Source organism: Seriola lalandi, unplaced genomic scaffold (assembly GCF_002814215.2).
Source record: "Seriola lalandi dorsalis isolate HSWRI2012SDOR001 ecotype SW California unplaced genomic scaffold, Sedor1 jcf7180002054956, whole genome shotgun sequence".
Classification (NCBI taxonomy): domain Eukaryota; kingdom Metazoa; phylum Chordata; class Actinopteri; order Carangiformes; family Carangidae; genus Seriola; species Seriola lalandi.
The window spans coordinates 2,552,405-2,552,896 of NW_019525507.1; the positions used below are offsets into that span (position 1 = coordinate 2,552,405).

The window sequence follows — 492 nt, forward strand, 5'->3', positions numbered from 1 at the left end:
GCTGAAGATTAAATGTGGTGGAGTAAAAGTAAAAAGTTTCCTGCAATGGAAATGATGAATGAACTTCAATTGTGCTTAAATATTGTACTTGAGTTAAATGTACTACTACTGCAGCCAGCACAGCTGATTGATGACGTAGATGAAGTTAGAGATGGCACATAACTAACTTTATTTATTATACTTTATATTGTGTGTAGTAAGTCTTCACCAGGCGACCTGCAGGTTAATACACTGGTTCACGCACACTCAGTTCATATTTAATTGTTCTTAATGTCGCTAAGCAACTGTTCTATAGTACAGTTCAGTATAGTATAGTATAGGTTAGGTAGTTTTGGCAGCAGTCACATGTTTCACAATCAATCTGCATCTCAAGGGTCTAAGTTTCATTGTGGGGTTGCCAGGTCTGTTCACTAGTGACTGAGACTACATCATCAAATAATATGGCAACTAGCTGGTGAGTGTATCTGGCAACATCTGCTGCGGCTCCAGATG

At 38.6% G+C, this 492-nt stretch overlaps 1 protein-coding gene across 1 annotated transcript in view; it reads left to right on the top strand.

The window, feature by feature from the left end:
- Window positions 1-492, top strand: part of LOC111645776 (uncharacterized) — a gene marked incomplete at its 3' end in the record, with an annotated part of 39,201 nt that overhangs the window by 25,856 nt on the left and 12,853 nt on the right. The window lies entirely within an intron of this gene.